This window comes from Puma concolor, chromosome B4 (genome assembly GCF_028749965.1).
Source record: "Puma concolor isolate L17-30 chromosome B4, mPumCon1.1.hap2, whole genome shotgun sequence".
Taxonomy (NCBI): domain Eukaryota; kingdom Metazoa; phylum Chordata; class Mammalia; order Carnivora; family Felidae; genus Puma; species Puma concolor.
Genome location: NC_141673.1, coordinates 100,269,458 through 100,283,174, shown reverse-complemented (window position 1 = coordinate 100,283,174; position 13,717 = coordinate 100,269,458). Strand labels below are relative to the sequence as shown.

The 13,717-nt window shown below is 47.4% G+C and overlaps 1 pseudogene; it reads right to left on the bottom strand.

The window, feature by feature from the left end:
* Window positions 1-356: 356 nt before the first annotated feature.
* LOC147579344 (large ribosomal subunit protein eL42-like) lies at window positions 357-3,224 on the bottom strand (annotated as a pseudogene).
* Window positions 3,225-13,717: the final 10,493 nt, after the last annotated feature.

Below are 13,717 nucleotides of genomic sequence, written 5' to 3'. Positions count from 1 at the left end.
AAAAAGAATGAAGAAGAAAATAACAATAAATAAATAAAATAAAAATCCCACCGCAGGAAATGAGTTACTGTGGATGTTTTTTCCTCCAGCCCTTTAAAAATCCTCTCTCTTAGGGCTCCTGGGTGGTGCAGTCAATTGAGCGCCTGACTCTTGATCTCGGCTCAGGTCACGATCTCACGGTTTGTGGGTTCGAGCCCCAGCATCGGGCTCTGTGCTGATGGGGTGGGGCCTGCTTGGGATTCTGTCGCTCATCTCTGCCCCTCCCCCACTTGTTCTCTGTCTCTCTCTCTCTCTCTCTCAAAAATAAATAAATAAAGAAACACTTAAAAAGTTAAAAAAAAATAAAATTCTCTCTCCTACCACGTGACCACAGGTGATGGGGAAGCAGAGCTGCTTCCAGGAGAGGGAGTCTGACAAAGAACTGCCAAGGCCAAAGGACGCAAGCAGGTGTGCAGATGACCCAGTCCAGACTGGGGGTGGGAGGGGCTGAAACCAACCATCCGAGAGTCTTTGAAGGTCTTGTAACTGGAATGAATCCACTGTACGTCCTTTAACGAGGCCCTCTTGGAGGACAGGTCTGGTGCCAGCAGCCACGGTAATTCTAGCTCGAACAGAGGATATTAAAGTTGCTGTGGTTAAAGCTCATACCCGGATCTCGGCAGCAGATAGGCTGTTGCGGTGAGGCAGAGGGGAGCCACTGCCCGCCCAGCCCCTGCCTCTTGGTGCCCCCTCGGGGCTCTTAGTTGACTGTCCCTGGGGCTCAAAGCATTTGCTGTGCAAAAAAATAGAGTATTCAAAGCAGATCAGACCACCTGGATACCACAGCTAGAAACAGTGGTGTAGAACTGTAGTTCTCTTGTGTTGGCTTTCAGAACTGAGACCATGATTAAGAAGGATGGCGGGGGCCATTGATAATGCGCTGCTAGGGGGGAAATTCTTGGACTGGCTTAAAAAAAAAAAAAAAGTTTCTTATTAGAAAAGAACAGGAGGCACCTGGGCGGCTCCGTCGGTTAAGCGTCCGACTTCGGCTCAGGCCATGCTCTCGCGGTTCGTGGGTTCGAGCCCCGCGTCGGGCTCTGTGCTGATGGCTCAGAGCCTGGAGCTTGCTTCGGATTCTGCGTCTCCCTCTCTGTCCCTCCCCCGCTCATGCTCTGTCTCTCTCTGTCTCTCAATGATAAATAAACATTAAAAAAATTAAAAAGAACAAACATTTCCTCTTAATATATGTGAATGATGCTTGCATGGCCTCATGCATTTTGGGATCGTCACGGGTGCCGTAGAGAAATAGCTGATACTCCGTCAGGTGCATTTGACACATCTAGGTAGCAGCACCTGGAGGGCTTGCTAACCTACAGATCGCTGGGTTCCACTCCCACCACCCCCCACACCGAGTGTTAAGCCTGGGGTGAGGCCTGAGAATTTGCACGCCTGACCGGTTCCCAAGGAACTGATGCTGCTGGTCAAGCAGAAACTTCACCTTCAGAACCACTGAGCCGCACCATCCAGTCTTTTTTTTTTTTTTTAATTTTTTAATGTTTATTTTTGAGAGAGATACAGAGTACAAGTGGGGAGAGGGCAGAGAGAGAGACACACACAGAATCCGAAGCAGGCTCCAGGCTCTAGGCTGTCACCACAGAGCCCGACGCGGGGCTCGAACTCACGAACCGCGAGATCATGACCCGAGCCGAAGACGGACACTCAACCGACTGAGCCACCCAGGCACCCCGGCACCATCCAGTTCTAACCAAAAAGGATGCGCTCCAGAGATGCCTGGGTGGCTCCAGGGTCAGTTAAGCTCCCGACTCCTGATTTCGGCTCGAGTCACGATCTCACGGTTCATGAGCTCAAGTCCCTCATCAGGCTTTGCCCTGACAGCCTGGAACCTGCTTGGAATTCTGTCTTCTTCTCTCTCTGCCCTCCTTCCTCCCCGCCCCCGCCGCCAATAAATAAATAAATACCTTTGTTGTTGTTGTTATTGTTGTTGTTGTTTTAAAGGATATGTTCCAGAGTCAAGGAGAATTATGCGTTGTCCTCATGTATTGGTAGAGCCATGCATTTTGCATTTGGTCCAGTAACCCAGTGCCTCTCCCGTTACTAACGCGGGGAGTTTTCTCAGGAAACTACATGAGGCAATTTCAACAGTGAATGAGTTCCCGAAAGACTTTTTCTCCTTTCCGCATTCAGACCTTGGATTGAAGCTATTACAAAATTTTCCTTCTCCACTGGGAATAGCCCGGGGTCATCAAACCACCGGAGTTAGTCTCTCTTTAGAACAGTCTCAGCGAGTGCACCTGGCTGCTTTAGTCAGTAGAGCATGTGAGGTTATAGGTTTGAGCCCACGTTGGGCATAGAGATTACTTTAAAAAAAAAAATGATCTCAGGGGATTCAGGTTGTAGTAATTCCTCAAACAGAAGCTCCCAGCGTCTATAACACCGGGCACTTTTCACCAGCCGATGTGAAAACATGTCATCAGTGTTTCTGCTTTTAAGGGAAGCAGTGTTTCTGCTTCTTTAAAAAACACACAAAAAATTTTTTTAACGTTTATTTATTTTTGAGACAGAGAGAGACAGAGCATGAACAGGGGAGGGTCAGAGAGAGAGGGAGACACAGAATCTGAAACGGGCTCCAGGCTCTGAGCTGTCAGCACAGAGCCCGACACGGGTCTCGAACTCACGGACCACGAGATCATGACCTGAGCTGAAGTCGGATGCCCAACCGACTGAGCCACCCAGGTGCCCCTGGAGCCTGCTTCGGATTCTGTGTCTCCCCCTCTCTCTACCCCTCCCCTGCTCATGCTCTGTGTCTCCCTGTCTCTCAATAATAAATAAATGTTAAAAAAAAAAAAAGTTAAAAAAAAAGATTTTATTGTCTTCATAATGTAACAAAATATGAAGCTTTGAACTGGATCCTTGGCTTTTTCTCTTCTTATCTCTCCTCCCAGTTCAAAATGCTTGCACCTCTTAATAGCCAGCATTCTCTTAGATCTGCAGTTGCGCTCAACCCATTCAAACCTCAGCACAATCTTCTCTGCAGTTTTAGCCTTTTTCCAGAAAAAGCGGCTTAGTCTGCCCACCATAGCCCCTCTGCTTCCTCGCATAACGCCGCTTTCCCTGGGCACAAAGAGAATCTTTGCCTTCCTTGTACTGTGTCACTTTGTGGGGTTGGTGGTTGCCACACCTCTTGCCGAAAGTCGGCTGGGTTTTAGGAACGTCCACCATGGCTGCGAGAACACTGTCGGCATGGAAGGCTGAGGTTTTATTTTTAAGTAATCTCCACACCCAGTGTGGGGCTTGAACTCTCAACCCTGAGATCAAGAGTCACATGCTCCACCGTCTGAGGCAGCCAGGTGCCCCTAGATTTGTCTAATTCTAGCAGCGTGCTATGGTTTTTTTCAGAACATTCAAACACAGGAAAAACCCCGTGTTCACCGGAATGTGGGGATTTGGGGCACTTGTATTTTGCTTGTGTCATAAGTTCCTAGAACAATGCCTGGTACATGACAAGTGCTCTGTAAATCTCTATGAAATAAGTAATTAAAACCTAAACTTTACAAACACTGACAATTCACATTAGCACAGTCCCCGCTATCCGTGCATTCCATTCGACTGGTGTTGCTCCTGAAGTTACAGTTCTATTGCGTTCTAGGTGCAGATATGCTCCCTGTGGCTTCTTGTTAGGGGCATCACGTCGCTCTCCTAAGTAGAGCCTTCTGAAGGAATTTTTTTTTTAATGTTCGTTTATTTTTGAGAGAGAGAGAGTCAGAGCACGAGCAGGAGAAGGGCAGAGAAGGAAGGAGACACAGAATCAGAAGCAGGCTCCAGGCTCCTAGCTGTCAGCACAGAGCCCGACTCGGGCCCGAACTCATGAGCTGTGAGATCATGACCTGAGCCGAAGTCGGATGCCCAACCAGCTGAGCTACCCAGACGCCCCATAAGTAGAGCCTTCTCAACCAAGCATGACTCACTTACCCTAAACAGCCTGTCTATTTACATAACTCCTATTGGGACTTGGGACGGAGTGTGGAGAAACAGGCTGGGAAAGATAGGTATCACCAGACCGCATGCTATTAAGTCTATTCCCTTATTATACTGTCTTTGCTACTAAAAGAAAGACAAAGGAAGGGAAACATACTTGCCGGAAGCCGAGCTATCCAACCAGCCTGATGGCAGGGCCCAGGGGGTAGACGGATCGGGACTGCAAGGCGGCCCACGGACAGTGAAGCTACTCCCGCTTTTATGTAATTTGGCCTTAATAAAAGTACCTGGGGGATTGTCTGTTGGGGAATCGCCCTCGACAGGCCCCCCGGGGAAAAAGAACTGTTGGGGAAAGAAATAAGTTTCCGCAAGGAAATTGTGCGGCCCTGCATTTAGCCCTTGCCACCCCCTATAAAGACTCCTCTACCAGGGGCGCCTGGGTGGCGCAGTCGGTTAGGCGTCCGACTTCAGCCAGGTCACGATCTCGCGGTCCGGGAGTTCGAGCCCCGCGTCAGGCTCTGGGCTGATGGCTCGGAGCCTGGAGCCTGTTTCCGATTCTGTGTCTCCCTCTCTCTCTGCCCCTCCCCCGTTCATGCTCTGTCTCTCTCTGTCCCAAAAATAAAAAAAAAACAAAATAAAAAAAAAAAAAGTTGAAAAAAAAGCTCTGGTGATTCGGGGCACCTGGGTGGCTCAGTTGGTCGAACATCTGGCTTTGGCCAGATGTTGTATGTTGTATGTCCTAGTTTGTTTAAACTTCAGGGGTAGTTAGCTGCCTTAATTCATTATCCGTACTTTAGTGACAATCCAGTTTATGTAACAAAAGCCACATTCTAGAGACACCTATGAAAAAATGCTTCTGATATCCTTATCTTGATTAGAACCCAAGACTTGGTGAATTTGCAGAGTGACTATGACAAGTTGTGTTTTTATTGGTGACATTAGAGACTTGTTATAAATGGACCCAGTTGAAAGTAAAGGTATTTAAGATACATGCATTGGTAAAAATATTTTAGAGACTTCTCCTTTCTTGCATGAAGAGGGAATAAGAATTCTGCAAGAAGGGCGTCTGGGTGGCTCAGTTGGTTAAGTGTCTGACTTCGGCTCAGGTCATGATCTCGCGGTCCATGGGTTCGAGCCCCGCATCGGGCTCTGTGCTGACAGCTCAGAGCCTGGAGCCTGCTTCGGATTCTGGGTCTCCCTCTCTCTCTCTCTGCCCCTCCACCGCAAGCACTCATGCTCTCTCTCTCTCTCTTTCTCTCTCTGAAAAATGAAGAAATAAACTTTAAAAAAAAAACAACAAAGGAAGAATTCTGTAAGGCCTGAGGCCTTTGTGGCTTGAATCCTAACTTTCCCTGTTTGACAGAATTTGTAGTTGCCTCTGGAATGTTGTCACATCTGCCTGGCATGAACCTTTCATGAGAGGTATTAGTTCAGGGACCTAAAAAGACCGAAAGCTGAAACACCACTGGGTCTATAGAACAGTTTGTACGAAATGTTTTGTGTATCCTTATTAATGAATAAATGCCGAATGTCTGAGTATACCTCGGTACTTGGTCTGAAGCAGACTTTCCTTATAACCTGGTAGTGAGAACATGGTGAGCTAACCGGAAAACTTTCTCATGGCTTCTTTTATTTATCTGTTTCATCGTTATTTTCTCCCGGAATCTGGGGTACACACTTATGGATTAATCATAAACCTTGGTTTGTGACAATTCAAGCCATGCCCTTGTTAGTCTACAAATGGCCTGCCTTTATTTATTTATAATCAGCTCTGTCATTAGTTTTAATAATTCAAGGGGCACTCATGAAACCAGTGTTCAAAACAAATGCCGGGACCTTGACAGTAATCTACATTTCTCCCAGATTTCTTAAAAAAAATTTTTTTTAATGTTTGCTTATTTTTGAGAGAGAGAGACAGAGCATGAGCAGGGGAGGGGCAGAGAGAGAGGGGGACACAGAATCCGAAGCAGGCTCTGGGCTCTGAGCTGTCAGCACAGAGCCCGACGCAGGGCTCGAACTCATGGACCGAGAGATCATGACCTGAGCCGAAGTGAGACGCTCAACCAACTGAGCCACCCAGGCGCCCCTCTCTCAGGTTTCTTTTTTTTTTTTTTTTTTTAACATTTATTTATTTTTGAGACAGAGGGAGACAGAGCATGAGCAGGGGAGGGGCAGAGAGAGAGGGAGACACAGAATCGGAAGCAGGCTCCAGGCTCCGAGCCATCAGCACAGAGCCCGATGCGGGGCTTGAACTCACGGACCGTGAGATCGTGACCTGAGCTGAAGTCGGACGCTTAACCGACTGCGCCACCCAGGCGCCCCTCTCAGGTTTCTTAATAGCAGCATTAGTAACATCTTGAGCCGGATAATTCTTTGTTGAGGGGCTGCCCTGTGCATTACAGAACATTCACCAGCATTCTTGACCTCGACCCAATAGATGCTGGTTGTACCCCCTGCTTTCAGTCATGACAAGCAAAAATGTCTCCAGACATTACTACGTTGGGGGACAAAATTGTCCCAGGTTGAAAACCAAGAGTTATTCCTATCGTCTCCTCCCCCTGTGTTATTGCTCTATTGTCGCTGCAACAAATCACCACAAACTTAGTGGCTTGAAAACACCATGAATTTATTATCTTGCAGTTCATTCTATAGGTCAAAATAGCCATTCTATAGCCAGCTCTTGCTGGCTAAAATCAAAGTGCTGGCAGGGCTGGGTTTCCCTTCTAAAAGCTCTAGGGAAGAATCCCTTTCCTTGTCTTCTCCAACTGGTAGCAACTACTGGCATTCCTTGGCTCCTGGCCCCCTTCCTTTGTCTTCAAAGCAAGCAACCACAGTGGGTTGGGTCCTTCTCACATCTCCTTCTAGCAAACTCTTTTCCGCTTCCCTCTTCCATGTTTAAAAACCCGTCTGATTCTATTGGGCCACCCAGATAATCCAGGATGATTTTAAAACAGCTGATTAGTGGGGCACCTGGTTGTCTCAGTCGGTTAAGCGTCTGCCTTCAGCTCAGGTCATGATCTCACGTTCGTAAGTTCCAGCCCCACATCAGGTTCTCTGCTGACATCTCAGGGCCCGTCTCAGATCCTCTGTCCCCCCCCCCCCCCCGCCCCGCCCCTGCCCCATTTACACTCTCTCTCTTAAAAATAAGTAAATAAACTTGAAAAAAGAATGTTTTTGACAGGGGCGACTGGGTGGCTCAGTGGGTTAAGCATCTGACTCTTGATTTCGGCTCAGGTCATGATCTCACAGTTTGTGAGATTGAGCCCCACGTTGAGCTTTGTGCTGACAGTGCAGAGCCTGCTTGGGATTCTCTCTGAGACTTCTAGGTTAGTTAGACTTCTGTAGACCTTGAATTATGAACATTTTCATCATCCTAGCCTTATTGCTGATAAGGAAAGGTTGATGAGACTGTGACAGTGTATTGGCCTGAACACCAACCTAAGGAGAGAAAGATCATTCTTCCCAATTACGTTCAGGGAGTAATGGAGTATTCTTTCCAGTAGGGGACATATGGCGCAGTTCTCACCCCTGGATTTCTATCCCTTTTGCCCCATCGTGTAGTCCCGCTGGAGGACCCCATCCTCTAGTGCAGAATAGTCTTGGAAGGACACCTTTTAACGAGCTCTTCAGACATTTTGGATTATTGCCAGGACGGCGACTCAGCAGGACCCCTTCTGGCCCTACCCTTTTTTTTTTTCTCTAGGCCAGTCAAAATGTGCTCTACCATCAGTTAGCAGCATCGCTATAACGTGGGAGCAGACCCAAAGTCAGACCTATTGAAATATAACCTGTACCTTAGCAAGATCCTCAGGGGATTTGTGTGCACATTAAAATCTGAGAAACACTGCTGTCAGGCATTTAAGGCAGGCATTTGGCTTACCTAAAGCTTGCTGTGGAGGCTTTCAACTTGGAGCCCGGAGGAACTCATAAATCAGTTAGACTGGAACTCTGCTATGGCGCCAGGGTCGCCCCCTCTGGGTTAAGGTTGAACAGGAAAACCCGTTCCTTGAAAAAATCTCGATTTTCCCAAATTGTCACATCGGGCTCAGGTTTTAGAGAAGTCAGACTCAGAAGTCTTTTTCTTTGTTAACGTTTATTTTTCAGAGAGAGCAAGCGCGCGGGGGAGAGAGAGGAGACAGAGGATCCAAAGTGGGCTCTTCACTGAGAGCAGAGAGCCCCCCTATGGCTCGAACTCACGGAACTCACCAACCGTGAGATCAGAACCTGGGCCGAAGGCAGATGTTTAACCAGCTGAGTCACCCAGGCGCCCCCTTTAAGTTTTTGAAATCATACTGTTTTCCCTAAATGAGTGAATAAATCAGGACATGAACATGGTAAGTCCTATTCCTCTGCTTTTTTATTTAGGAGATTTCTATTTCTCTCCTACCGTAAACTCAATAAATATGTAAAAACAACTCTGGATTATATATATAAGAGTACAACAGTGTATCAGTATCCATCAATGATCCCATCCCTTCCTCCCTCAACATAAATAAGCTTTTTTCCCCCCCTTATCGTTCCTAAATTTAATCCTTAGTGATTATTCACTTTTCTATTTTTTTTTTAGTGATTATTCACTTTCTAATCACACTATTAAATGTGTAAAAACAGAGTATGGGAAGTGTCAGGCTTTATTTCCCCAGGGAACATGAAGTTGTACAACATTCTGGACTTAAGGACACTGATGAATACAATCATTGTTGACATTTTGTGTTAGATAATTCTTTGTTTTAGAGAGCTCTGCATTGCAGCGGTTTTGCAGCATCTCCGACCTTTACCCACTAGGTGTCAGCAGCACTCCCTTAGTTGGAGTCATCCAATAAAATGCCTCCAAACACTCCAGCCCGTGCCAGATGGGGTGGGGGTGGGGGGGGGGGGGGGGAGAAGGGAATGCCCCCAGCTGAGAACTACTTACGGTGTTTATCATCCGTCTTGAGCTTTACTGCGTGCAGTTCTCAACGCCATACTGATTCTACCTTCTCAGTTGGAGAGATTTGGGGAGTAAAAAAAGTTTAAAGATTATAAGGTCCAAGGGATTGAGATATGCGACCTACATAGGCGGTTTCCCCTACAATCGCGGTTCCTTTCGTGAGAAGGAAATTCAGATGGGAAACTTCAGGTAGGGATGTCTTTACAGATACTGGCAGAGACTCAAGAGCAGTAGTTCCCAAACTTGATCGCATGTTAGAATCAGCTGGGGGGGGGGGGGGGGAGAATATACATATATATATACACACATATATGTGTATATATATATGTATATATTTATCTGCCTCTGCCTCTGCCTCAACCCTGCCCTGGAAAACTGAGATTTAATAGGTCTGGAGATGGGCCCAGATTAGGTATTGTTTAAAAGTGCCACGGGTGAGTCTAATGGCAACCTCAGTTGAGAACCACTGATCTAGAAGTGTGATGGAACACCGATAGCAAACAATGATTATGCTTCCCATGCTTTTTGCATGGATAAAACTTGTTCGGGCGAAGGATGATTTTCGGGGGAAAAAAAAATGAAAAGAATGGTTTTTCCGGCAGCTTCAAGTATCTGAAATACGGATGCGTCTCGTCTGAATACAGACAAGTTTGGATTTCTTTCTAAGTACCTAAAGTGGGAGATCTTTATGTATTCTAGTTGTACATCTGCAATGTTATTTCTTCTTGGGGGTTAGTATTGAGGGGGAAACAGATGTTTGGGCTGAGAAATAAACTTTTTTGCTGAAAGTATACCCTCAAAGTTTTAAGTAAGCAGCAGAAAGGCATGATAGGTAAACTGAGGCCTAGAGTCGCTACCCCATTCCCATGCCTGCCACCACATTCCAAACCAAATTCCTGTCCCAAACCAAATTACAATAGGGGAGGGAACTATTCTACTCTTTATTTTGCTCGTTGGGGATCTATACAGGAGATGGAGGGGCAGCCACAAGTCCCCAAGAGCGAGGGGGCATAAGTCCATTCATCCTACTGTCTGTCTGAGGTACAACCCCCAAGGCTCTTATGCAAGGGTAGAAAGTAGCTACAGGGACTCGATTTGTCTCTGGGCCCCTTCCGGAGTTTTTATGCCCCGCTGTCCCAAACGATGGCAAGTCAAGCGAAGACCAAAGCCACGCCCACGACAGACCCTTCAGATTTCCAGAAGTAAGTGAGGTTCCACCAGAGCAGAGCGCAGCTTTTCAATTCATTCCTCTTTGATGAGCTGCATGTACTTTTCTCCACATACCCTGTGGAACCACACTCGGGGCGGGGGTCGTGGTTAGCCTGGAAATTAGAGCATGGAGCACATGCTTCTGCCACCACAAACTCTTGCAACAGCCAGCCCGGCGAATTGGAGGCGCTCACTGATAGCTTCTGCGCCGGCACAGGAGCCTCCGATTGGCAGGGGTTGAAGGTGCAAGCCGCCGAGCAACCTGCCCTGGGGGAGGCCACGCCTCCCTGCGCCCCTAGGCTTAGAGGGCTCCGTCTGAGCCGTCAGGACAGAGGGACCTTCTGGACTGGCCTCCCGCCTCGTCCAGGGCTCACTTACTCTGCAGCCGGTGGGAGGTTCCAGATCCGGGCTGAGAAACACCAGTAGTGCCTATCAGGGCAAAGGCTTTATTGGGATGTCCCCTTGGCCGCAGCAAGAAAAGCCAACACGCATTTGTTGGATTGGGCTGTGGGCTCACTTCTTTGGACCCTGACAAGCCTCGGGAAAGGCCGTCTCTAGGTCCCTGCGGGAGATTTCTTGCCCTGCGGAAGACGCCCGGCCCAACCTTCAAAATGTAAGAAAAATATTAATCATTGAAATCACTTTCCAAATTGGATTTCGGGTGGCTTAAAATAAGATATGTATTTACAATAAACCAGTTTAGGTAGAAAGAGAATATCTTACCTTGAAAAAGAGAAAAGAGCTAACACACTAACTAGTGGCTCTATCTCTAGTAACTAGGCTTAAACATTAAATTTAGCACCCGTCTTCCCTGTCTGCAGGGCAAAAAGGGAAACAGTGACGTATTCATTAGGTAGTTTCATAAGAGAACGTAATAGTTCCTCAAGAAAATTAAAATTTTTTCTGGTGGCAAATTGAAACAGGAGGTTATTAAGAAATGTAATTTTTATCATATTGCTATCTCATTGTTTTCTTTGACAAATCCATACTGTGAAATTACTTTTTAAATGTTTTAAATGTTTAAAGCCTTGAGACTTTAAGGCTCACCTGGATTCCGTGTCCGATGATGGCCTTCGCAGGAATTAGGCACGAACCCTGCCGCTGTTTCTTTGGGCCCCAGTTACCTTTCTCAAATTACTCTGGTGTTCTCTGCTTTGCACACATAAGCCTGTGTCTCGCTTTGACAGAATTGTTTCATCTTGAACAAATATACCTTCTTTTTATTTTTTTTACCTTCAATTTTAAGAAGAGCTGTGTGGGCCCTTTGGTTTCAGAGACACTACTTATAACCAGCAAAATTGGCCTTAGCCCGGAGCCTTCCAGACATTTGGTTTAGACGTCCTGTCACCGGCAGGCCTCCATGGCTTCTAAATAGTGGAAAGAGCCTTACGCTATTATCTTCTTATTTTTTGGAGAAAGAGTGTGGGCAGGGGAGAAGGGCAGTGGGAGAGGGAGGGAGGGAAAGAGAGGGAGAGAGAGTGAGAGAGGAAGGAAGGAAAGAAGGAAAGAAGGAAGGGAGGGGATGGGGAGGGGAGGGGGAGGGGAGGGGATTTGACTAAAACTTGAGGGGGAGGGGAGGGGGAGGAGGAGGGGAGAAGGGGAGAGGGAGAAGGGGAGAGGGAGGAGAAGGGGAGAGGGAGGAGAAGGGGAGGGAAGGGGGAAGGGGAGGGGAGGGGAGGGGAGGGGGAGAAGGGGAGGGGAGGGAGAAGGGGAGGGGAGGGGAGGGGGAGAAGGGGAGGGGAGGGGGAGAAGGGGAGGGGAGGGGAGGGGGAGAAGGGGAGGGGAGGGGAGGGGGAGAAGGGGAGGGGAGGGGAGGGGGAGAAGGGGAGGGGAGGGGAGGGGGAGAAGGGGAGGGGAGGGGAGGGGGAGAAGGGGAGGGGAGGGAGAAGGGGAGGGGAGGGGGAAGGGGAGGGGAGGGGAGGGGGAGAAGGGGAGGGGAGGGGAGGGGGAGAAGGGGAGGGGGAGGCGAGGGGGAGAAGGGGAGGGGAGGGAGAAGGGGAGGGGAGGGGGAAGGGGAGGGGAGGGGAGGGGGAGAAGGGGAGGGGAGGGGAGGGGGAGAAGGGGAGGGGGAGGCAAGGGGGAGGGGAGGGGAGGGGGAGAAGGGGAGGGGGAGGGAAGGGGGAGGAGAAGGGGAGGGGAGGGGAGGGGAGGGAAGGGGATAGGATCCCAATCAGGCTCCACGCTCAGCACAGAGCCAGATAGGAGGCTCAATCCCACAACACTGGGACCCGGGCCTGAGCTGCAATCAAGAGTCAGATGCTTAACCAACTGAGCCACCCAGACACCCCAGAACATGGGATGCTTGATCTTGGGATCATGAATTTGAGCCCCACGTTGGGTGTAGAGACTACCTAAAAATATAACACTTAAAAAAGGTGGAGTAAATACCGAAGAAAAGGAAAACAATTCCAGAATTCACTATCCTGAGCACTGAATTCTATTCTGCAGACCGGATAACTCCTTTTGATATCACCCAAATATGGAGACTAATAGTTGCGTCTCAAATCAGTTTTGTCTTCCTTAGTAATAGACTCTGATTTTTAGCTGGGCCTATTACTGCTCAGCTAACTACGTACATTTCCAAACCACTCGTATGATCAGATACGGCCGTGGGATTAAGCACCAGCTAAAGAGAGACAAGCAGGTGTGTTGTTGTACGAGGCTTCCCAAAAGGGTCTTTAAAAGGAATGGATTGATGGATGGATTAATGGATAAACAAATTGTGGTCCATACTCCTACAACATGGAGGAGGAGCTGGAAAACATCCTGAATGAGATACTCCAGACGCAAAGAGACAAATATTATATGATTACACTTATAGGAAGTAGGTAGAATATGGAGATTTCTGCACAGCAATGTGAAACTACTTTATGACAGTGAACTGTGTCACTAAAAATGGTTAAAATGGTACTTTATGGTATTTTGACCACAGTAATAAAACAAGGAGTGGGGTGGATTTGACTAAGGCATGGAATTCGGTGGAGGAAGGATCGCCTTTTGAAAAAATGCTGCTAGAGAAGTTGGCTTTCTACAGGCTAAAAAATGAACCTCTATGCAAGTTTCAGACCTAACAGAAAAATTAACTGAAAATGAATCATGGACTTACATTTAAAACAGAAAACTAAGCAACAGAAGAAAAATCTTCAGGCTCTAGAGCTAGGCAAAGAGTTCTTAAGAGTTGACACTAAAAGCATGATCCATAAAAGGAAAAAAATCCATAAATTGGATCTCGTTAAAATCAAGAACTATTATTCTATGAAAAACCTTGTTAGGAGAATAAAAACAAAACTAGAATGGGGAAAAATACTTTCAAACCACTTATTTTCAATGCAGGTGAAATAGCCCTCTACTGAAGATGCCATCTAGGACTTTCGTAGCTGGAGGGAAGTCATGCTTCAAAGGACAGGCTAATGCAGCTGGTAACCAATTTGAAGCCAATCCTCATTTACCATTCTGAAAACCCTAGGGCCCTCAAGAACTTTTCAATCTACTCTGCTGTGCTCTATAAATGGAACAACAAAGCCTGGATGACAGAATTAACTGTTTATATGGTTAACTGAATATTTTAAACCCACCGTTGAGACCTACTGCTCAGAAGATTTG